Source organism: Tamandua tetradactyla, chromosome 14 (assembly GCF_023851605.1).
Source record: "Tamandua tetradactyla isolate mTamTet1 chromosome 14, mTamTet1.pri, whole genome shotgun sequence".
Taxonomy (NCBI): Eukaryota; Metazoa; Chordata; class Mammalia; order Pilosa; family Myrmecophagidae; genus Tamandua; species Tamandua tetradactyla.
Genome location: NC_135340.1, coordinates 30307266 through 30332253, shown reverse-complemented (window position 1 = coordinate 30332253; position 24988 = coordinate 30307266). Strand labels below are relative to the sequence as shown.

Here is a 24988-nt window from a genome sequence, read left to right as displayed (position 1 = left end):
CCATATGCATTGGGAAGAGGGTAGATTGGGCTCCTTTATGGTTTGGGGACTCTCACTTGCACAGTTGATGAAATTAGTCTGAAACAGACTTTATTATAGAGATATAATATTGAATCCAAAGACAAGAATAACAGCAGGTCCTCAAAAAAAAAGCCTCGAGTCAGAAGCTGGGAGCCGTGCAGAACCACAGTCACTCCCTTGGTGATTCTTTTTTCAGGAGAAGACCCTGGGATCAATAGTTCCACTTAAAAGGAGCAGGCAGAAGGGAGTTAGAATTGTGTTTAAAGACCTCTTAATGCTTGAGTCTCTTTAGATTGGGACAAGACTTTGAGGATAGGGAAAAGCTACTGTGGGACACTGGGGTGAGGTGGAATCAGGGTTCTGTTACTTTTTGACTCAAAATAAATGGAACCCCTTTCAGAGAAGGAGGGGTGAGTAGCGGAGCTTAGAATGAGTGCCTTCTGCTTCCAGTGGTGATGTGGTGGTGGTGGTGAACCAAGAGAGAGTTGATTCCTGATTTTGGAGCTCTGGCTTTTCCTGAGGCTTGGTTTTCTGACCCCAGTAGCCCCAGGCTTTGGGGGCAGTGTTAGATGTTTTTCATCCTCTTTGGTTCTCTGCTCCTGATAGTTTCTGATTACCTTTAGCCCATGCCTAGTGCCTGGTCTGATTCCCAATCCCTGTATATAAGATGTGTGTATTTGGGGTGGGGGTGGGCAGGAGGGTGTGATCTGTCTTTTTGCATATTCTAATACTAACTGATGCTCATCTCTTGTTAGATTAAGAGGATCTGGTTATACATAGCAGGAAAGGAGAATTGCAAACCAATATCCCTTATGAATATAGATGTAAAAATCCTCAACAGATTACTAGGAAACCGAACCCAATGGTACATTTAAAGGATTATACACCATGAGCAAGTGGGATTTATGCCAGGAATGCAAAGGTGGTTTAACATAAGAAAATCAATCAGTATAAAACACCACATAAATAGAATAGAGGAAAAGAACCCACATGATTATCTCATTTACTCAAGAAAGGATTTGACAAAACTCAGCCCCATTTCTTGATAAAACACTCAGAAAAGTAGGAATAGCAAACTTCCTCAACATGCTAAAGGACATAAATGCAAACCAATGACTAATGTTGTACTCAATGGTGAAAACTGAAAGCTGTTCCCCAAAGATTGGTATGCTGGTTTGAAAGGATTTATGTACCCTAGAAAAGCCATGTTTTAATCCGAACCCCATTTTGTAAAGGCGGCATTTCTTCTAATCCCTATTCAGTACTGTATGCTGGAAACTTTAATTAGATCATCTCCACCGAGATGTGATTCAATCAAAAGTGAGTATTAAATTTGATTAGGTGGAGACATGTCTCCACCCATTCCAAGTGGATCTTGATTACTTTACTGGAATTCTTTAAAAGAGGAAGCATTTTGTAGAAAGCTTCAGAATGACATAGCCATGAGAAGCAGAGAGTCCATCAGCCAGTGACCTTTGGAGGTGCCTCCTGGGGCGCTTCATGAAATGAGCAGCCAGAAGAGAATGCTAGCAGACTTTGCCATGTGCCCTTCCAGCCAAGAGAGAAACCCTTAACTTCATCGGCCTTCTTGAACCAAGGTATCTTTCCCTGGATGCCTCAGATTGGACATTTCTATAGAATTTCTTTAAGTGACCTTAGGACTATAAACTTGCAACTTATTAAATTCTCCTTTTTAAAAGCTATTCCATTTGTGGAATATTGCATTCCAGCAGCTAGCAAACTAGAACAGTTGGGAACAAGACAAGAATGCCTGCTTTCACAACTGCTATTTGACATTGTACTGGAAGTTCTAGCTAGAACAATTAGGCAGGAAAAAGAAATTAAAGACATCTAAATTAGAAAAGAAGAAGTAAAACTATCTCTACTTGAAGATTATCTTACACATAGGAAATCTCAAAGAATCCACAACAAAGCTACTAGAGCTAATAAATGAATTCAGCAAAGTGGTAGGGTACAAGGTCAATATGCAAACAATCAGTTGTTTTTATATATCAACAATGAACAATCTGAAAAGGAAATCAAGTAAAACAATTCCATTTATTTTAATATCCAAAAGAATAAAAATACCTGGGAATAAATTCAACAAAGGAGGTGAAAGGCTTGTACTCCCCAAATTACAAAACCTTGCTGAAAGAAATTAAAGAATACCTACATATATGGAAAGACATCCCATGTTCATAGATTGGAAGGCTTAATATTGTTAAGATGTCAGTACTACCCAAGGCAATTTACAGATTCAACACAATCTCAATTAAAATTCCAACACCCTTCTTTGCAGAAATGGAAAAATCAATCATCACATTTTGTATGAAATGACAAGGAGCCCCAAATAGCCAAGTCAATCTTGAAAAAGAAGAATAAAGTTGGAGGACTTATACTTCCTGAAAGTCCTGGGCTGGGCGGAGGTCAAAGATGTGAAGCAGAGACAGAGACATGACACTGGCAGTGGGAAAAGCAAGTTTTATTAGCAGGGGAACACAAAGAGAGGTGATTCAAGAAATCAACTCCTGCCTGCCTGGATTTGAGTAGACATTTTTAAAGGGGGTTGAGGGTAGGGTTAGGTGGGTTTTCTTTGGTGAGTTCTTGCAAGTGAGGGATTTATCACAAGAATACAGCTGCTGGAGAGGATCAGAGAGTTTTGAGATGTTGATTCTCTGTGGCAGTAGTTTTCATCCTTGCTTGATTCTCTGGTTCAGCTCTCACAATTCTCAATTTCCAACTTTACTACCAAGCTGCAGTAATCAAAACAGTGTGGCATTGGTTGGCATATGTTGACCAATGGAATCAAGTAAGTGAGAGTTCAGAAATAAACCCACAAATCTATGATCAATTGATTTTCCACAACAGTGCCAAGTAGTTTTGACAAAGGTGCCAAGTCCATTCAATAGGGGAAGAATAGTCTCTTCAACAAATGGTGCTGGGAAAACTGGATATTCATATGCAGAAGAAAGAAATTGGACACCTAATTTACACCATATATAGAAGTTAATTAAAATGGATCAATGCCCTGAATATAAGAACTAAAAACACAAAACTCTTAAAAGAAAATGGGGGGATATCTTCAGGATGTTGTATTAGACAATGCATTCTTAGAGATGAAACCAAAGGCACGAGCAACAAAAGAAACAGATAAATTGGATTTCATCAAAATTAAAACTTTTGTGCATCAAATGATATTATCAAGAAAGTGAAAAGACAACCTGCAGAATGAGAGAAAATAGTTGCAAATCATACATCTGATAACAGTTTGATATCCAGAATATATGAAGAACTGCTACAACTCAACAACAAAAAGACAAACAATCGAATTATAAAAATAGACCAAGGACTTGAAAAGATATTTCTCTGAAGAAGGTGTACAAATGGCCAATAAGCACATGAAAAGATGCTCAATATCATTAGTCATTAGGGAAATGCAAGTCTAAATCACAACAAGATACCATTTCACACCCGCTAGAATGACTACTATTTTAGAAATGGAAAATAGCAAGTATTGGCAAGGATGAGAAGAAATTGGAACCTTTGTGCATTATTGGTGGAAATATAAAATGATGCAGCTGTTGTGAAAAGCAATTTGGGCAGTTTATCAAAAAATTAAACATAGAATTACCATATGACCCAACAATCCCACTCTTCGATATATAACCCAAAGAATTAGGGACTCAGACAGGTAGTTGTGTGCAAACGATCATAACAACATTATTCACAATAGTCAAAAGGTGGAAACAACCCGATTATCCATTAACCTGTTTGAATGAATAAACAAAATGTGATATATGCATGCAGTGAGATATGAGTCAGTCATCACAAGGATTGAAGTTCTGATACCTGTTGTAACGTGGATGAACCTTGAAGGCATCATGTTGAATGAAATAAACCAGATACAAAAAGACAAATACTGTATACTTTCACTTAAATAAAATGTCTAGAATAAACAAACTCATAAAGACAGAAAGTAGCTTAGAGGTTACCATGAGCTGTAGGGAGTGTGAATAGAGAGTTATTTATTTTTGTTTTTTTGCATGCGTAGGCACCAGGAATCGAACCTGGGTCTCCGGCATGGCAGGCAAGAACGCTGCCACTGCACCACCATTGCCAGTCTGAGAATTACTAATAGGTAATGAGTTTGTTTCTCTTTTGGATGCTGAAAAAATTTTAGTAATGAAAGGTGGTGATGGTAGCACAGCATTGTAAAAGTGATTAGTAGTTAAAATGGCAAATTTTATTTCTTATATATTTTACACAATTTAAAAAGGGAGAGATTCCAAATATAGACTAGATGGTATTTATTGAGGTTATACTAAAAAAGAATTATGGAGAATTTTCGTTTTCCTTAGTGTTTGAATTTTTTACATTGAGCTTGTATTTCTTGCACAGACAATAAAAGAAATAAAGAAACGAAGAAAGAGACAAGAAAAAATCTCCAGGGACGATCACTCGGTGTGGAAGATTGAACTATAAGGATATTCACTGAAATAATAGTGAAAAAATAGAGTCCTAAATTTCCAATAATTGAAAAAAATTGAGTAAGTTATGCAAGGAAGACTATGTAGCCATTAGAAATGATGCTGTAGACCTGTATTTATTAATATAGAAAGGTCTTTATGATATAACAAGTGGAAAAAAGCAGGTTATAAAATAAAACTATATAATCACTTTTTTTTAGTTTGCTTTAAAAAAACCTCTTCTAGCATTAAGACAGACTTGTTATTCTTGTAATCTTCTTAGTAAAATACCCAAATACTTTATAAAGCACAACAAACGTATTTTAAAATTCATTACTGAGCTATCACAATAATAAAAGTAGTCCCTCAAGGACATCCCCTTGAAACTAGCAAAATAAAACAGTACAAAACGAAAAATAAACAGTAAGCTGAAACCAGAGAGGAGAAATAATCAGAGAGCTAGAGCTTTGAGGGAAGAAGACTGGGTGGGGAGGATAAGGAGGTTGGGGTGGGGTGAGAGGGACGAGAGAGTAAACTCTGATGCCTTGGAAGATGGAAAGGCCAAATCTGAGACACACCTATCCCTATAAATCTGATACCTTTAAAGCAGCTACATTTTAAAGATTTTTTTTATTGTATAATATAACACATATACAAAGCAAAGAAAGAAAAACAATAATTTTCAAAGCACACTTCAATAAGTAGTAACAGAAAAGATCCCAGAGTTTGTCATGGACTGCTATTCCATCATCTCAGATTTTTCTTTTTCACTGCTCCAAAACACTGGAGGCTAGAAGGAATATTAATATAGTGATTCAGCAGCCATTCTCGTTTGTTAAGTCACATTTTCTCTGTAATACCTCGTCCTTCTCCTTTAATCCTCTCCCAATCTATAGGGATCTTTGGGCAATGCTTGTTCTGACTATTTCATGTTGAGAAGGGGTGTCCACACTCAAGGATAGGTGGGGTGTAATTAATTGATAATTCTGGGGAGGCCGGTCCTTCTGAATTTCGGGATTTATCTGATTTAGGAACCCTGCGGGAATTGTATGTTCCAGGAAGGCAAACCTAGTGCCTGATACATTTTATAGAGTCTCAATTTGAGGCCTATGTGTTCTGAAGAGTCAACAGGAGTGGTGCTGGCTGGATTTAGCAAACCAGTTAGCACTATCTAACTGAAGCTTGCAAAAGAGCAGCCTCCAGAATAGCGCCTTGACTCCCTTTGATATCGCCTGGCCACTAATGCCTTACTTTATTACACTTCTTTCCCCCCTTTTGGTCAGGAAGGTTTTGTTGAGCCAGGACCTAACTTATCCCCGTGAGTCACATCCCAAGTTGTCAGGGAGGTTTTCACCCCTAAATGGCTTGTGCCACATAGTGGGGAGGGCAGTGATTTTCCCTGCAGAGGTGGACTGAGAAAGAGGCCGCATCTCAGCAACAAAGAGGCTTCCTGGAAGCAGCTCATAGGCCTTGTTTTATGGGTAGAGTCAACTTGTCCCCTAAGGAAATAAATTTCATAAGAGCAAGCTTTATGAAGGGCAGACCCTATTTTCTTAGGCGTCCCCAGTGGTTAGGAGGGTGATTGGGGTTTCCCAAATGGGAGAGTTTAATTTATATATATATATATAAATATATATATATATATATTTTGCCTTCAGATCCTTAAGGGACTCTATCAATACCTTTTAATTATCAGCCCACCATAGTCTGAGATGCATCCTGGTATTATATTAAGCTATAGAAAATTACAAGGCCTTGTTCCTGTTCTGGATTCCAGGAGCTTGGGTTGTTTATCTGAGCTATCCAGAAAGGCTGATTTAGATTATGAGTTACAGAAAATTTAGGTTCTAGATGTAATAAATCTCTCTTCTTTGACTTCATACAATAGCTGAACGTCTAGAATACATACACTATCATCTTTTGCCCTGCATTCTAATTTGCCTTGGACTCAGCCAGATTGACTTTGTTCTAAAGTGTAATTGAGGCCTGATCTCTTTTTCGGTTAACTGTTATTATATACAGCCATGCTAACTTTCAGGTCTGCAACACTCCATTTCTGAGACGTAGGTGTCACAGAGCTACTTAAAGTTCCAGGGAAATACCAGTTGATGTATAGAAATTTCAGTGTTTCAGAATCCAGAAATGCATCCACAACTTCAGACCTAAGGAGGATGCTATAAGGGCCCACAGTCCGGGATCCCATTCTCTTTTAAGTATTTTCTGAAAGAGACCTTAACACGCTTGTTCTTTTGTTTCTGGCTTATTTTGCACAACACATTGTTCCCAAGGTTCATTCAGTTCGTTGTATGCTCTTCGATGTCCCTCCTTTTTGTAGCCACACCAAATGCCGTCATATAAATATACCGCCATCTGCCATTGTGCTTCTCAGTCATTGTGTCCTTTGACTCCCTCCATCTATTGGGCATCATGGATAATGTCCAAAAATAAAGAAACCATGTCTTATAGTATCGTCATTTGGTTGTACCATCAGCAGTACTCTCAATTTTAGACAATTTTCATTGGTCCGTGATGACAAAGAATCGGCAAACACAGTGTCCCAGCTATCTAATCAGTTATCTAGTCAAAACCACCCCAATCTCTTGCCTACTCCCTCCTACCTCCTCAAAAGCTAGTTGTCCCTAGAATTGCTGTGGTACTGTTGATGTCTTCCTGTTAACTATTGGCCATGACATGCATTTTTAGTTTTCCCCCTATATCCCTCCCCTATTGACTCTTTGTCCACTGTTGAACCATTGAAGAGTTCATGTGAGAACTTATTTATAATTATAAATTTAATCAGTGGAACACAAGGCACTATACATCCCCTTTCAATCATATTCGCCTTCAATATGGCAATGTTACTTATAAACCTACTAATTAGTTACTATCACTTTTATCCACCCCCCTGCATTTGATTCAGCCTCTTTGGGTCGCTTTTCCTTGGTCTCTAGCTTTTGAGTACCTCTAGATTTGCTGCATTCTACAGTGTAACCTCTAAGATTACCTTTACCAGAGTCATAATATCGGAATCATACAGTATCTGTCTTTTTGTGTCTGACTTATTTCACTCAGCATTATGTCCTCAAGGTTCATCCACATTGTCATATATTTTGGGACCTCATTTCATCTTACTGCTGCACAATATTCCATTGTATGGATATAATTTTGATTTTCCACTTGCCTGTTGATGGGCACTTGGATTGTTTCCACCTTTTGGCAATTGTGTATAGTGCCTCTATGAACATCAGTGTGCAAATGTCTGTTCATGTCACTGCCCTCAGCTCTTCTGGGTATATACCGAGTATTGGTATTGCCAGGTCATAGAGCAACTCAATATTTAGTGTTCTAAGAAATTGTCAAACTGTCTTCTGCAGTGGCTGCACCATCATACATTGCCACTGACAGTGAATGTGTTCCTATTTCTCCACATCCTTCCCAGCATTTGTAGTTGTCGGTTTGTTTAGTATCAGCCATTCTTATAGGTGTGGGGTGATATCTCATTATCACCTTAATAGCTTATGAAAATGAGCAACTCTTCATGTGCTTTTTAGCCATCTGTATTTGCTTTCCAGAAAAGTGTCTATTCATATCCTCTGCCCATTTTATAATTGGGTTGTTTGCTCTTTTGTTGTTGAGCTGTATAATTTCTTTATGTACACAGGATATCAAACCTTTACCTGATATGTGGTTTCCAAATATTTTATCTCATTGGGATGGCTGTCTCTTCACCTTTTTAACAAAGTCCTCTGTGGCACAGAAGCTCTTGATCTTAAGGAGGTCCAGTTGTCTATTTTTAATTTTGCTGCTTATGCTTTAGGTATAAAGTTTAAGAAGCTACCTCCTATTACTAGATCTTGAAGACATTTCCCTGCATTGTCTTCTAGAAGTATTTTGGTATTGGTTTGGTTATATATATATATATATACATATTAACTTTTTAAATTGTGAACTACATACGAAAAAGTGATAAATTTCAACATACATTTTAACAAGTTGTTATGCAACAGATTTCACAGTTCGGTATGGGCTGCAGCTCCACAATTTCAGGTTTTTCCTTCTAGCACCATCAAGATACTGGAGACGACAGAAATGCCACTATACTGATTCAGCACTCATACTCATTTGTTAAATTCTATCTTCCCTGTTATACTCCTTCTCTTTAAATAACATATATACCTAAAAGCAATGCATTTCAAAATACATCACGACAAATAGTTGTAGAACAGATTTCACAGTTTGGTATGAGTTACGATTCCTCAATAATAGATTTTTATTTCTAGCTGCTCAAAGGTACTGGAGGCTGAAAGAAATATCAGTAAAATGATTCAGCACTCACTTGTTAAACCCAACTTTCTCTGTATAATTCTGCCATGACCTCTGATCTTTCTCACACTCTGTAAGGCTATTCGGGCTGTGCCCATTCTAACTTTTAAAACTTTTTTATTGTATAGTATAACAAATATACAAAGCAAAGAAATAAAAAAGTAATAGTTTTCAAAGTACTCTTCAAAAAGTAGTTTCAGGATAGATCCCAGGGTTTGTCATGGGCTACCATATGATCCTCTCATATTTTTCCTTCTAGCTGCTCCAGACTATAGGAGGCTAGAGGGCTTAAATATTTTTTTATCATCACAATCAACTTTTTTTTTCCTTCTTTGTTTGTGAACAATAACATATATACAAAAAAGCTGTAAATTTCAAAGCACAACACCACAATTAGTTGTAGATCATTGTGCTGGTTTGAAAGGATGTATGAACCCTAGAAAAGCCATGTTTTAATCAAAATCCCATTTCATAAAAGTAGAATAATCCCTATTCAATACTGTATGTTTGAAACTGTAATCAGATCATCTCCCTGGAGATGTGATTTAATCAAGAGTGGTTGTTAAACTGGATTAGGTGACGACATGTCTCCACCCATTTGGGTGGAGTAAGTTTCTGGAGCCCTATAAAAGTCCAAGTAGGTTTCTGGAGCCCTATAAAAGAGGAAATATTTTGGCGAATGAAAGAGATTCAAAGAGAGCAAAGCAGAATGTCATAGCCATGAGAAGCAGGGCCCACCACCAGTGACCTTTGGAGATGAAGAAGGAAAATGCCTCCCGGGGAGCTTCATGAAACAGGAAGTCAGGAGAAGAAGCTAGCAGATGACGTCGTGTTAGCCATGTGCCCTTCCAGATGAGAGAGGAGCCGTGACTGTGTTCGCCATGTGCCTTCTCACTTGAAAGAGAGACCCTGAACTTCATCAGCCTTCTTGAACCAAGGTATCTTTCCCTGGATGCCTTTGATGGGACACCTCTATAGACTTGCTTTAACTAGGACATTTTCTCGGCCTTAGAACTGTAAGCTAACAGCTTATTAAATTTCCCTTTTAAAAAGCCATTCTGTTTCTGCATATTGCATTCTGGCAGCTAGCAAACTAGAACAAACATATTTCAGACTTTGACATGGGTTACAATTTCACAATTTTAGGCTTTTACTACTACTGCTTTAAAATACTGGAGACTAAGAGAGATATCAATTTAATGATTCAGCATTCATATTCATTTGTTAAGTCCTATCTTCTATGTATAATTCCATCACCTTTGATCTTTCCATACCTCTCTTTAGGGTAGTCTGGGCTATGACAATTCTAAATTTTTGATATTTGAAGGGTCTGTCACTAATGAGGGGTAGCAAGATGGAACTATCTGATGTTCTGGAAAGGCTGGGCTAGGTTTCAGGACTTACCTGGGCCAGGGACCCATCTGGAGGTTGTAGGTTTCTGGAAACTTACTCTAGTGCCTGGAACCCTGTGGAATCTTATATATTGCCCTAGGTATTCTTTAGGATTGGCTGGAATGGCCCTGGTTGGGGGTTGGCAGGTTATGTGATAGGTAGCAAGGTCTACCTGAAGCTTACGTTACAACAACCTCCAGAATAGCCTCTCGACTGTATTTGGACTCTCTCTGCCACTGATACTTTATTAACTACACTTCTTTTCCTCCTTTTGGTCAGGATGTAATTGTTGATCCCACAGTGCCTGGTCTGGATTCATCCCTGGGAGTCATCTCCCACGTTGCCAGGGAGACTTTCACCCCTGGATGAAGGGAAAAATAAGAAAAGAAATCAAAGCAACAGCTTTGAAAATCATCTGCAGACTCAGAACACTGAGACCTGTGGTTTGTGATGAAATGTTAACTTTAGAACACTAAAGTCAGCAAAAGTTGAGAAGCATCCTCTTGGCTAACATTCCATAAAAAGAATGAGCAAAAACCTGCTCTTTGTCCCTTAATCATTACCCCGAAAAAGAAGGAACAGGCAGTCTGTCAGTCTGCACTAATGCTAGAGACAAACGCACACCAAGAGTTATTTCTGTGCGCTTTCTGCTTCATTGAGAAAAATAAATACGGTGCTGAGCAAGTTGTTCGAGGTGCTTGTCCTTTGAGGCATGAGTCCCCTGCTCTCATCTTAAAAGAATCTTCTGCGTGAGTGTCTTTATTTTTCAGATTCATGGTGCTTTCCTCAGCCCCTCTTGCTGAGCTGGTCTCGGCAATCAATGCCCAATGTGGGGTTCTGAGAAGAAGGACCGCCCGAGTGAAAATTGAAACTACCACGTCACCAATGCCTGCGTGAATTTAGAGACCTCTTGAATCCAGGAAACAGAAACTGAAAGGTACGGACACTCTCGGGCAAAAGAAACAGGGTAATAATGGGGAAGAGTGATAGCACTACTAAATATCGCCCCTGTGTCTGTCTTCTTAAACATTTACTTAAGGCAGGAGGAACAAAAGCTGGCGAGGATTGGCTTTTAGAACTTTTACAAATAATAGAGAAATATTGTTCCTGTTTTCCAACTTTTGGCAGCTTAGAGTTAGGTGAATGGGAGAGAGTAAGGAAAGAGCTTAAAAAATTGCATGTACAGGGTGTGCCACTTCCTGTAACCATTTGGCCCACTTGGACTATAATCAAGTCAGTCCTTGAATCTTTACAGACTGAAGATGAGGAGGAAGAGGAGGAAGTGATTGACAGGCTAGACAAACTAAAAGAGAACTTGGATGATTCTCTAAACCTCCCCTCTGCCCCCCACCCCGGTGAATATCAAGGATATTCAAGATAATGAACTCCCTTTCCCACCTCCTCCTTTTCCTTCTATGGAGGCAGGTAAACATCCATTCACGCCTATTCAGCAGGGAATTTTGCAGGCTCGCAGGGAAGGCGATTTAGATGCTCTCCAGATAGCTTTCCCTGTAACAGTCCATGAAAGAGTTGTCCCGGGGTGGATGCTAACAATCCTGATGGGGTTTATGAAGTCAGGCATAGCCTTTTCCTTTTAATACTTTAAAGGAATTAAAAAGTGCAGTACAGCAATATGGACGTAATTTTCCCTTTACTTTTGGATTGATGCAAAGGTTAGCTGAAGGCTCTCGCTTGTGCCCTGGATGGCTGGGATAATTAGGTGAAAATCACTCTTGGGCCAGGAGAATATTTACAGTTCAGAACTTGGTGACAAAAACATGCAGATGCCTTAGCCAACCAAAATTTAGCCCAGAATATTCCTATTTCTTTGGAACAACTAATAGGGAGAGGCCAAAACTATGTCGCTAAAGTTCTAGAGCCAATAAGACAACAATATTCTCAGTGTTATATAATTCATTATATGGATGATATTCTCTATGAGGCAGAAATAACCGAGGAGTTAATCTCATTATACGAGGATCTAGAAAGGCACCTAACAAATTCTGGGCTCAAAATAGCTTCTGAAAAATTCAAACAATTACCCCTATGTCCTATTTAGGATATTTGGTAGATAGAACAACTATGAAACCACAAAAAGTGCAAATTAGAAAAGACTCCATAAAAACTCCGAAAGACCTACAAAAAGCTTCTAGGAGACATTAATTGCTTTAGACCAAAAGTGGGTATTGCTACTTATGAATTATCCAACCTTTTTGCTTTACTCCGAGGAGATTCAAGATTAAATAGTCCTCATTCCCTGAGTAAGGAAGCCGAAAAGGAGTTAGAATTAGTTGAGCAGAAAATTAAAAAAAAAAAAAAAAAAAGCCCAGTAAGAACACTTTAACTCTAATAGATCATTGCAACTTACAATCGTTCCTTCCAATCATTCTCCGACAGGATTAATAATGCAAGGTGAAGGAATAGTAGAATAGTAGAATGGATTTTTCTTCCTAATAAAAATGTGATAAAATCCTTATCTCCATATCTTGATCTCATTGCACAAATAATTCTTAAGGGAAGAGAACGCACATACTCTTTAGTAGGAATGGATCCTTCTCATGTGATACTCCCTCTTACAAGGTGGGAAGCTGATGCTTTCTTTCAGAACCACCTGTTAGGGCAGATTGCCTCTGCTGACTTTGTGGGAAAAATTGACAATCACTACCCAAGTTCTTAAAAGAACTCAATGGATATTATACAATATAACGAAAAAACATCCAATTGTTGATGCTCCAATTATTTTCACTGATGGATCTAGACGTAGCTCTGCAGGATATTCAGGTTTAAAAACAAAGAAAATTCCAACCCCTAGATTTTCAGCACAACAAGCTGAATACTAGCAGTAATACTGCCCTTCCAAATATTTCAGAGCCAGTTAATATTTTATCTAATTCGGCATATGTGGTGTTTGTGGCACAATTAATTGAAACGGCTGTTATCAAGCAAAACCTAAATCCTTCTTTATTTCAGCTATTTCAGAAATTACAATCTGCTGTGCACCTTCGTAGCACCCTTTTTTTATCACTCACATTTGCTGTCATATGAATCTTCCCGCCCCTTCAGCCCAGGGCTATGCATTAGCTGATAAACTAGTTAGCCCAGTTTTAAGTGACGCCATACATTTTCACAATTTAACCCATCGAAATGCTGCTGGACTTAAAGCCCGTTTTCCATTAACTTGGGCCCAAGTGAAAAGTACAGTCCAAACTTGTTCTTCTTGTCAAATTTTAAACAACCCAGCACAAACTGAACCAGGAGTTAGCCCTAGAGGATTAAAACCAAATTCTTTATGGCAAATGGATGTTACTCATCTTGCTTCATTTGGAAAGCTAAATTTTGCTCATATGACTGTGGCTACCTTTTCTGGTTACATATGGGCGACAGCACAAAGAAGGGGAGCGTTATGGCATGTTAAATCACATCTTCTAGCTTGCTTTGCCTCATGGGACTCCTAAAGGCTATCAAAACTGATAAAGCCCCCGCTCATTCAAGTGCATCTCTTAAACAGTTCTTGCAAAACTGGAACATTTCACATTCTTTTGGCATTCCTTATAATCCCCAAGGACAAGCTATAGTTGAAAGAGCCAATTAAACTTTAAAGATTGCACTTAAAAAGCAAAAAGGAGAAGAAAAGGAAATGCCTCAGACTCAGTTACAAAAGCTTTATTTACCTTAAATTTTTGAATTCTAGAAATGATGGTACTGCTGCAGAAAAACATTATAAGCAAAAGGAAGCAAATACACAGAATAAGGACACTCCACACATCTGGTGGAATGATCCTTTAATTCTTAGAATATGGGTAAACTGTTGACATGGGGACGAGGGTTTGTTTGTGTCTCACCAGAAACAGGAGAGAAACCGGTGTGGGTGCGTAGTCGAAGAATAAAACGAGTGACCCCAAAAGAGGAAGTGTTGCGATGACGGGCCACCCCCTCCCCGATTCTGGGACGAGACCCCTCCAATCATACAGATGGAAGGACTGAATGTGACCACGACATGACTCGGACTGACGCTAGGCACTAGATATGCAAGCCCTGCAAGCCCACCAACGTGGGGAAAAATTAAGAATCTGTGCCAGGAAGCTGAACAGCAGTAAAAGAATCAAGGGACGCCTGGAACAGCACCTAACTTGCTTACCTCTATGATGGCTATAATCACTGCACTGTAGGTTTCTACTTGTTGTCGCTGCAATTAATTATACCTATTGGGCTTGTATTTCCAGTCCTCCTCTATTACGTCCTGCCTCTCGGAAAGAAAGCCCTCCTTTAATTTATATCAATGAGTCGTCTTGGATCCCGGGGCTGAGGATTCACGGCTCCCACAACATCCTAATGAAGAAGGAACACTGTTTCATTTGTCATTAAGTTTTTCCGATTGGGCTATGTGTGTAGGTCCGGCAGAGGGCTATGTTAACTTGTCATCCCAAGCATGGCACTCTTTTACTCCTAAACAAGGCAGTGCTCAGGAGCTCAGTTACACATGCTGTCTGGTTTGAGCTTAAAGATTTTTTAGAGTAATTCAACTAAGAATCCTCCTGATAGACCACCTTGTACTTATAGCCATGTATGTACACCTGAAAGTGAACACATACGTTGGAAAAAAATGTAGAGGATCTCATGGGGTGTGGCTACTTAATGGTTCTTATGGAATTGTAACGGGCTGGTCCCCTAAGGGGTACGCAGCCCAGAATTGTAGCCACATATCTAGCTGCCCTTCTGTAAAAGCTTTAAAATGGCATGTGTCACAACATGACCATGCAGTGATCTCCGCACGAGCAGATCATCCCATTGTCTGGCATGGTATGGGTATGGTTCCTCCATGACCTCAACTAGGAAATGGGCCTGCACAATCTTCTTTATGGAAAACCACTTTAAGTCTACAACCTATAAAAATTTGGAATGGAAAATATTTTAATGTTAATCAGTACAATTTGTCCTCCGAAACTAATAAAACCATTTATTTACAAAGTTGCATTAGGGATCCTTTTGTATTCTTGACAGGAGAGTTCTATCTCAATGAAAGTTCTTCAGAGGTAACTTGTTATTCCTGCAAATTGTATAGTTGTATTAATAATACCATATTCAATCCTAATAGAAGTTATATGATTTTAAGAAGACGTGTTGGATTATGGATACCTGTGAATCAGACATGGCCATGGGAATACTCACCAGATATACGTGCATTATTATCTGTACTACATCAAGCTATCAGAAAAACTAAATGATTTATAGGGTTATTATTTGCAGCCATTATGGGAATTGTAGATTTAACCACTGCTGCGGCAGTATCAGGTGTTGCCTTACAACAGAGTATTCATACTACTGAATTTGTAGAAGAATGGCACAAGAATGCTAGTTTTGCATGGGAAGAAGAGACTAAAATTGATAAAGAAATTAATGATTGATTAGTTGATGTTGAAAATGCTGTAATATTATTAGGCGAGGGAATGGAATCCTTCAAACTGCAAATGCACTTATTTACTTATTTATTTTTTGCATTGGCAGGCACCGGGCATCGAACCTGGGTCTCTGGTATGGCAGGCGAGAATTCTTGCCAGCTGAGCCACTGCGGCCCACTCTGCAAGTGCATTTAAAATGTGATTGGAGTGTATCTAGTTTTTGTGTAACTCTTTTTTTTTTTTTTTTTTTTTTTTTTTTTTTAAAGGAAAGACAGAGAGAAGGAAGGAAGGAAGGAAGAAAGGGAAACATCTTTAAACATTTTCTTGTTTTATTGTATTCTGTTTCTCCGTATTTGTTACATGGGCTGGGGCCGGGAATCGAACCGAGGTCCTCCGGCATAGCAGGCAAGCACTTTGCCCGCTGAGCCACCGCGGCCCGCCCTAGTTTTTGTGTAACTCTTTATGTATATAATGCTTCTGATATTAGTTGGGAAAAAAATTTGCCATGACATAACTGGCCATCATGATAATTTAAGTTTAGACATGTCTTATGTCCAAGCATTAGTCTCTAATATGCAACATGCCCGTGTAGAACTTTTGTCCTTCTCAGAGACTATGAACGGAATAGCGAATGATCTTCAAACTCTTAATCCACTTACATGGATAAAAGGATGAGGAGGAGGGTTGCTAAGTAGTACTGTGATTTATTTCTGTTTCTCCTTTTAACCTGCACAGGCTTCCAATGCATGCAAAACATGCTTGAAAAAAATAATGCAGAAATAAGTCACCAAAACTACCTTCCCGATCCTTCCAAAACAAAAAGGGGGAAATGAAGGGAAAAATAAGAAAAGAAATCAAAGCAGCAGCTTTGAAAATCATCTGCAGACTCAGAACACTGAGACCTGTAGTTTATGATGAAATGTTAACTTTAGAACGCTAAAGTCAGCAAAATTTGAGAAACATCCACTTGGCTAACATTCCATAAAATGAATGAGCGAAAACCTGCTCTTTGTCCCTTAATCATTACCCTGATAAGGAAGGAACAGGCAATCTCTTGGTCTGCACTGATGCTAAAGACCAAACACATACCAAGAGTTATTTTTGTGAGCTTTCTGCTTCATTGAGGAAAATAAATAAGGTACTGAGTAAGTGTTCAAGGCTCTTGTCCTTTGAGGCAGGGTTTCCTGCTTTCATCTTAAAAAACTCTTCTGCATGAGTGTCTTTATTTTTCAGATTCGTGGTGCCTTCCTTGGCCCCTCTTGCTGAGCTGGTCTCAGCACCTGGATGTCATGTCCCCCATAGTGGGGAGGGCAATGATTTCACTTGCTGAGTTGGGCTTAGAGAGACTGAGGTCACATCTGAGCAACAACAGAGGTCCTCCAGAAGTAACTCTTAGGCATGCCTATAGGTAGTCAAAGCTTCTCCACTACCTACATAAGCTTCACGAGGGTAAGCCTCATGATCGAGAGCATGGCCTATTGATTTGGGTGTCCCTAAAGTCTGACACAATATCAGGGGATTCCCCGATGGTAAAGTTTAATAGTTGCATAGTCTTTCTCTCTCCTGTCTGGGGACTTTGCCAATACTTTTTGATTACCTGCTTATTATACTCTAGGATGTTTCCAGGTCTTACAATACTCTATACAGGATTAAGGGACCTCTTTTTTATTCTGTGCTTCCTGTCTTTCAATTGTTCAAATGAGCTATACAGATAGGTTGAATTAGATTATGCACTACAGAAAATTTCAGTTCCAGGTCAAATAAACCTTTCTTCCATTGGTCTCAAAGAGTATGTGTGGTTCTAAAATATAGACACTTTTCCTTACTCCTATGTTCTGAATTACTTTAACCCCAACCTGTTTGGTTTTGCTCTTATCTCTAAATATCAGGTTATATATATATAAAGCAGCATCTCAAAATTACCAGTCTGGACTTAATGTGTCTGCTCTAAAAGCTTACAATCTAGGCCCCTATTTTCTTATAAGTACTTTCTAAAGGTAACCATACCAGTGTTGTTTTTTTTGTTTCTGGCTTATTTTGTCTCACCAAATGTCCCACATGTTTATTTACATAGTTGCATGCCTCACAACATTGTTCTTTTTTGTAGCAGCCTTCTTTGTCTCTTAGGATGTCTTTACATTTAAAGTCTATTTTACCAATATTAGTATAGCTATTCCAGCCTTCTTTTGGTTACAACTTGTGCGGAAAATCTTTTTCCATCCCTTCACTTTTTTTTCCCACTCTTTCTTTCTAAGTTTTATTAATAAAACCAATCAACATACAATATGAACATTCTTTTTTTCATCGCATAGTTGTATATTCATCATCATGATCATTTCTTAGAACAATTTACATCAATTCAGAAAAATAAATAGAAAGAAAACAAAAAAAATCATACATACTATACTTCTTATCCCTCCTTTTCCATCCTTTCACTTTCAATCTATTTGTATCCTTGTGTCTAAGATGAGTCTCTTGTAAGCAGCCATATAGCTGGAGTATGTTTCTTAATCCATTCTGCCAATCTGTATCTTTTAATTGGTAAATTTAGTTGGTTAACATTCAAGGTTATTACCGAAAAGGCATTTCTTGAGTCCACCATCTTATCTTTTTAATTTTATTTGTCAGATCTACATATTCTTTTCCCTCTTTCTCTTTGTATTCTTTAAATTACCCTTATGGTACTCTTCAATTCTGTGGACTTCTCCAGGCCTCTCTCTCCTGTCTTTTTTTTTTCAGCCAGCAGAACTCCTTTTAGTATTTCTTGTAGGGCCGTTCTCTTGTTGACAAATTTGTTCAGGACTTTTTGTCTGTGAGAACTTTACTCTGTCCCTCAATTTTGAAGGCCAGTTTGGCTGGGTACAGAATTCTTGGCTGGAAGTCTTTCTCTTTCAGGATCTTGAATATATCATACCACTGCCTTCTTGCCTCCAGGGTCCTAGTTGAGCAGTCTGAACTCAGTCTTATTTGATTTCCCTTGTACGTAGTAGATTTTTTTTCTCTTGCTGCTTTCAGGGTTTTCTGCTTCTCTTCAACATTTGACCTACTGATTAGTATGTGTCTTGGGGAGGACCTATTTGAATTTATTCTGTTTGAAGTTCTTTGGGCTTCTTAGACGTGTATATTTATATTCCTTATGAGGGTTGGGAAGTTTTTCCCCTTTATATCCTCAACTACTCTTCCTAGCCCTTTACAACTCTCTTCTTCTGGGACACCAATGATTCTTATATTTGTGCGCTTTGTTTTGTCTATCATTTCCCTGACCCATTAAATTTTTTCCGTCTTTTTTTGCCATTTGCTGTTTTGAGTCTTTGAAGTCAATTATCCTGTCCTCTATATCACTTATTCTTTCTTCTGTCTCTTCAAATCTGGTGTTGTGTGCCTCTAGTATGTTTTTTATTTGGTCAACAGAGTCTTTAATCTCTGTGATTTCTGCTACTTTTCTATTTATTCTTTCAGATTCCTCTTTGTGTTCTTCTACTGTCTTCTTGATCTCCTTTATGTCATTTGCTATTCCACTTATTTTCTTAAATAGGGTTGTATGAATATCTCTGATTAGTTATTCCAATATCTGTGTCTCCTCTGGTGTTTTAATCTGGTCATTAGGCAGGGCTATATCTGTCTGCATTGTGATCTGCTTAGTGATCTGCTGTCTTCGTTGCATGTAAATATCTTGATTGATTTACTTTGGGAGTTGATTTCTTTCAGTCTGAGGCCTTGTGTTTGCGGGATGGTTGTACAGCAGGGAGCAGGGCACTCAGTACGGTGATTTGTTTCAGGGCAGGTATGGGCGCAGGTTGGGATATTATGCTGATGCCTGTGAATGTGGGCGCCCAGCAGCCAGGGAGGGTGTAGCTGTGTGGGTGCACTGGTCTGGGGGGTGTAACCCTGGTGTGTGCTGGTCAAAGGTACGGGGCCCTTTGTGCACATGTGTAGATCTGCGACAGCAGGTTGGCTTTATGCCTTCATGGATTGGGGGTAGATGTGACCCGGCTGCGCAGGTTGGCACTTTCTCAGAGCTGGGAAGTGAGGCTGAAGGCTGTGCACATGTGTGGTTCTAGGACCGCTGTAAAATGTGGTTCCTAGAGCTGAATGATGTGATTTGGGGCCCTTGCGAATGCGTGGGCCTGAGAGTCCAGCAAACAGATGTGCTGAGCTCAGGAGGGTGGGGTGAGGCTGCGCGACACTATGGGTGGGGGGTAGGGGTGTGGGGTGGGGGTAGCCTAGGTATGGAGGTTAGTGTCCACAACCTTTATGTGCTGGCAACAGCCTGCAGGGAACAGGGAGGGGGAGGTAGTGCTCAGGAGGGGTGCAGGAGAGGTGGGTTGGGCTGCACTGGGGATGGGGGTGTGGGGCAGGTATGTGCACTGGGGGCCGGTGGGGTGGGGCACCTGGAGCATGGGGAATGGGAGCGGGTGAGGGGGTTCAGATGTGTGGGCTGTGGGGTGAGTCGCCAGTCTTGGGGCTGCCTGGTGAGGGTAGTGCATCCAAGGAGTGCAGCCTGGCTTACTTCCTAGTCCTGGCTCCCGTCCGTGCACTCCCGCGGCCTCCGAGGCTTGGTACCTCTGCGCCAGGCTCCAGGTTCCTGCCTCTCAGTTCCTCGACCTCTGCAACCAAGGCTGCCGCATGTGGTACAGAAGGCTCTCCCAGGTCAGCCGTGCTCCCCAATGGCCGCTTCAGTCGCCCTCTTGTCCCTTCTCTAACTTTTCCTTGGAGCAGGGCTAATCTGTAGTTACTCTTGTCGGCCATTTTCCTGGAAGTCCCTGGCTTGGTCTTTAATCCATTTTGAATTAATTTTTGTATAGGGTGTAAGGTAGGGGTCCTCTTTCATTCTTTTGGCTATTGATATACAATTCAACGAGCTACATAAAAAAATTTTATTGTGGTGATATATACATAACAATTCCTACTTTAACCACTTCCAAGTATATAATTCAGTGGTTTACATTTACAGTGTTGTGCTGCCATCACCATGATACATTACCCAAAATTACAAAGGAGAAACTCTTTACATTTAGAATTAACTCCCCATTCCTCACCCCCCCCCCCCCCCCGCACTGTCCCTGGAACCCTGTAATCTTCTTTCTGTCTCTATGAATTTGCAAATCCTGGTCATTTCATATAAGCAAAATTATACAATATTTGTTCTTTTCCATCTGGCTTATTTCATTCCACATGTTGTCTTCGAGATTCATCATGTAGGAGAATATGTCAGAACTTCAATGTTTTTACAGCTGAATAATATTCCACTGCATGTATATACCGCCTTTTGTTTATTCATTCATCCATTGATGGACACTTGGATTGTAGAAGCTATGTTCTTAACAGAAAGGAAAGAGGCTCACTTGTTTGTAGATGGAACCTAAAAGGAAAACCCTCTGGGCTGTAGCACTAGGTGTTAATAAAAATGTTAGTGTCCATATGAGAGCTGCTGATTGATTGGAAATGTTACTTCTCCTTCAGTAAACCATAAACAGAGAAATTAAAGTGGCCCCAGATTATTATGCCTCTTGGAGTCCAGCAAAAGCAAACAAAATCCTCCTTGCAAAAAAATATCTTTAACCCAGGCTTCTAGATTAAATTCACCCACATATAAACTCACAATTAAAAATTACTAAATATATAAGAATTCAAAGTGTTAATGGACAAAAAGGCCGTGGATTCTTTTGCCCAATGTGCTTAATAACCAATTCCCGGGACACAGGGGTTTCAAAGAGAGAAATAACTAGGTGTGCAGTAGGAGAGCAGATGGCCTAGTGGGCCAAAATACGTCTCCCCGAACTGCAATAATTCCGATAATTTTTTTAGAGAAAAAGATGGGCAGGATTTAGGATAATGAGCACAGTGGCCCCAGATGATGTGGGGGTGATTTGATTATTGGGCATGCGCAGATTGATTACATGCTTAGTCATAGAAGGTGGGTAAGAAAATGGCAGGATGAGCTATAGGGAACTTGCAAGTTAACCTCTAAGCTACTGCACATGTCAGGTGGGCCCCCTTTGGTTAGATCCAGTCTTGGTTTTCAAGATAACATTGGATTTGGGGTGAGTTAGTTTTGGGCTGACCCAAGAAACATTAGGGCCTGTCTTTAGCGATTACAAGACTCCATAGTTGAAAAACTGGATGATTGGATACAAATGAAGGTTAGTCACAAGGTTTTTACAATCACAGGGCAGAAGATAAGGGCTATAAACTCATCATCAGAGACCAAGGTAGCTGGATTACAATTTAGAGATTTCAGGTATTTCCCTCTGTCTACTCCAATGTACCAGAAAGCAAAAAGGAATATCTATATAATGATTCAGTAATCAAAATCATCCCTTAAATCCTGATTTCTTGGTTACAAAAGCACTGTGATGGAGATTCAGCAGAAACAATAATCTACAGGTTTGCACTTTGAAGGACTTCTGAGTTTGGAATAATCAGATAAAGAATCTAAAGAGGCTATTGTGAAATGTTTAAAGAAATAAAAGATTGAATAGAGAAAAAAATGAGCAAGGAACAAGATCATAAAAACTGTCCAGATAGATTTAGGGGGAAAAAAATAGAATATCAAGAAATTTAAAAAAATGTATATAATCATTAAAATTAAAATTGTAATACTTGGTTAAACAGATGGTGCAGTTGAAGAGAGAAATCAGTGTACTGAAGGATAGATCTAAGGAAATCTCCAGAATACAGCAAAGAGAGACACGTAGATAGAACACATGAAGTTAAGAGACAAAGAAGAATGTGAAAGTCTAACATATATCCAACTGAGATCTCATCAGGACAGTAGAGGAGAAAATGTGGGCAAAGCAATTTTCAAGGAAAAAAAAGGTCTGAGAATTTTCTAGAATAGATAAGGATCAATAGATATTGGAAGTACAACTTCCCCCAAGAAGGATAAATATAAAGAAATCCACACCTAGTACATCTCAGTGAAATTGCCAAACTAAAGACAAAGAAACAATCTCAAAGGCTAGAGAGAAAACATAGATCATCTACAAAGGAATAGCAACTATCTGATAGCAGACTTCTCCACAACCATAACGGAAACCAGAAGTCGTTGGAGTGATTCAAAGTGCTGAAAGAAAAAAAATCTATAAACTTATACTGTATATCCAGCAAAATCATTTTTGCATGCTGACTTAAACAAAGGATCTGCTAAATATAGAACTCCATGTATTAGAAAGGGAGATGTGAAAATTCATATTACTTGACATTTAGTTATTTGATTTAAGCATTAAATTTTGCTGGGAAAAAAGGAAGCATGTACTTACATGGTTAGAAAACTATCTGAACGGATAAAATAGAAAAATGTTTAAAGTAGTTATTCTTGAGTTTTGGGATTACAGGTGATTTTATTTTCTTATGTTTATCTTTCTAATTTTGTGTCTGTTTTCTAATTTCCTGAAAATGAATTCATAAAATGTGTATACCTATAATACCTTTCCATTTCTTCTCCCCCCCCAGGACATTGATCAGAGATGTAGCAGCTTCCCTATTCCACCTTATTCCACCTACTCTAACTGGAAATCTCCCTTGCTATTCCTTCCTGATTTTTTTGCAAATACAACGGGGCCTGCTGGTTGTATCACCTTTGATACCTGACTGAAATTAGTTCTTGGAGTTCCAGTTAATAAATAGGATTTTTCCCCCTGATTGCTGGGTTTACTTTTTTCATTTAATAATTTGAAAATCCTGCATTGTATTTTTAGGAGTAACAAAATAATTAGGCTTTTGACAGACATAAACCTGGGACCGGCGGTTTCAGTCAGGGAAGATAATGTGAGCAGAGGTACAATGTTAACCATGTGATGGGAAAAGGCAGGTCCAAACTGGCTGAGTGGCTTTTTTATTGGTTCCCACGCATCGTCACTATTATCATTATCAACAACAGCGATAAAAGCGACTATTTTTCACAGGATATTTTATGAAGCACTTTCACCATGAGTCATCACAATCCTGTGAGGCTGGACTTATTGTCCTAGTTTTGCAGTTGAAGAAATAAAGCGGCATCTTTTTTGGGGGGGGGCGGTCTGGGTTTGAAAAATAAGCATAAAGTGACAGGAAACCTTATTTCCCTGTCGCTGGTATAAGTCTCCCCCAGCCCATCAGGGGAACCCTTTTCTTTGCTCCAAGATGCTAAAAAACAAACCCTTGCCAGAGGGGGAAAGGGTACAAATATGGGCAAATCAACGGTCATTAGTCCGGTGGGACTAAAAAGTTTTGAACATTCTCAAATGATAAATGTCCACATACCTACAAGAACCAGAAGGCACCTTCTGTCAGTGTAGAGTCCTTCTCTCCTTGCCCGCTGTGTCTAGCTAATGTCAGAGAACCTTTTCTGCACACTTCTGAGCCCATTCATTCTAGTCCGGCAGGCTGCTGCCTCAAAGCTTGATTTCTCAGCTGAACTTTTTTTTTTTTTTTTTTTTTTTAAAAAGGGAGATCTGCTACATGGGCCTTGACTCCCCAGGGTGTAAATCTCCCTGGTAACATGGAACAGAAATCCTGGGCTGAGCCGGGACCCAGCATCATGAGATTGAGAAAGCCTTCTTGACCAAAAGGGGGAAATGAGAAATGGGACAAAATAACGCGTCAGTGGCTGAGAGATTTCAAACAGAGTCGAGAAGTTATCCTGGCTAACTTACGCATTATATAGATATCCCCTTTTTAGTTTATGGTGTATTGGAGGGCTGGAGGGAAGTACCTGGAACTGTTGAGTTATGTTCCTTGATTCTCGAGGATGACAGTATAATGATATAGCTTTTGCATTGTGAGTGTGTGATTGTGAAAACCTTGTAGCTGTTGTTGATAATGATAATAGTGACGATGCGTGGGAACCAATAAAAAAGCCACTCAGCCAGTTTGGACCTGCCTTTTCCCATCACATGGTTAACATTGTACCTCTGCTCACATTATGTTCCTTTTATCCAGGGTATGGACAAATGAGTAAAAAGGTAAGGATAATAAATAAATAAATAATGCTGGGGGATAAAGGGTAAAAAATTGGGTAGATTGAAATACTTGTGGTCAATGAGAGGGAGGGGTAAGGGATATAGAATGCATGAGTTTTTTCTTTTTATTTCTTTTGCTAGAGTGATGCAAGGTAATGAATTCACAATTATGTGCTGATATTGTGAGTCATTGATTATACATCATGTATGGACTATAGGTGTATGATGATTTCTCAATAAAAAAATTTTTTTAAATTTAAAAAATAAAAATAGGGAGATGATCAAGGCTCTGGAGTCAGCCAACTGGCATTGAAGTCTGACACTGCAAATCACTAGCTATTTGACTTGAGCAAATTACTCAGCCTCTCTGAGCTTTGGTGAATGGTAGTACCTATCGGATTGGGTTGCCGTGAGGATTAATGAAATTAGACATGAAAGAAGGCAG

General features: G+C 39.3%; 1 long non-coding RNA gene across 1 annotated transcript; it reads left to right on the top strand.

The window, feature by feature from the left end:
• Positions 1–9482: 9482 nt before the first annotated feature.
• Positions 9483–15402, top strand: LOC143655699 (uncharacterized). The gene is made up of 3 exons (XR_013162236.1): positions 9483–9748; positions 10973–11139; positions 14048–15402. It is a non-coding gene; the product is annotated as an uncharacterized LOC143655699 (long non-coding RNA).
• The last annotated feature ends 9586 nt before the right edge of the window (positions 15403–24988 follow it).